Source organism: Seriola lalandi, unplaced genomic scaffold (genome assembly GCF_002814215.2).
Source record: "Seriola lalandi dorsalis isolate HSWRI2012SDOR001 ecotype SW California unplaced genomic scaffold, Sedor1 jcf7180002054680, whole genome shotgun sequence".
Lineage (NCBI taxonomy): Eukaryota > Metazoa > Chordata > Actinopteri > Carangiformes > Carangidae > Seriola > Seriola lalandi.
The window spans coordinates 561,409-562,034 of NW_019525233.1; positions in this window are offsets into that span (position 1 = coordinate 561,409).

Consider the following 626-nt stretch of genomic DNA (forward strand, 5'->3'; position numbering starts at 1 on the left):
TATTACAGATGTGTATAAATAACCGACACACACTCAGCCAACACAACTAGTTGGTGTTGCATTAAAACCTAATGAGTCACAGCCGCGGTCGTCATAACAACCAGAGCCTCAGTCATGGGAGGAAATGTAAGACTAGAAGGAAGAACGCAAAAATATCGTGAGAGAACCTTTAAGCGTAAGAAGGTTCGTAAGATGCTTCTGGGAAACGAGGCCCTGAGCCTTAAAGTTAGACGCTGAAGGAATCCGAACAACAACTCCCATGATCCCATGCTATTTTACCAACGTCATGTGACTACCTCTGCTGCCGTCATAAAGGTGGAACAGCAAAGGTGGAATAAAGGCGCCGTGTTCCCGCCTCACGCAGGCTGAAAGCAAAGAGAAGCTGACATGATTAAGCAGGTGTCATGAAATATAAATGTAATATTACTGTTATGACAGAAAGTTAAATTCTTTCTAATAAAGGAGAAAATCCAGAACTTAAGTCGTTGTGTCTGAGCTGCACGTCTGCGGCTCCCTGTCAGAGGAACGAGGGGCTGATCACAGACACGCTGGCTAATGAGAAGTTGCTCTCAGTGGTAAGGTCAGACAGGCGTTTCATCAGCTGGGATCCTCTGCTTTACCCCCCC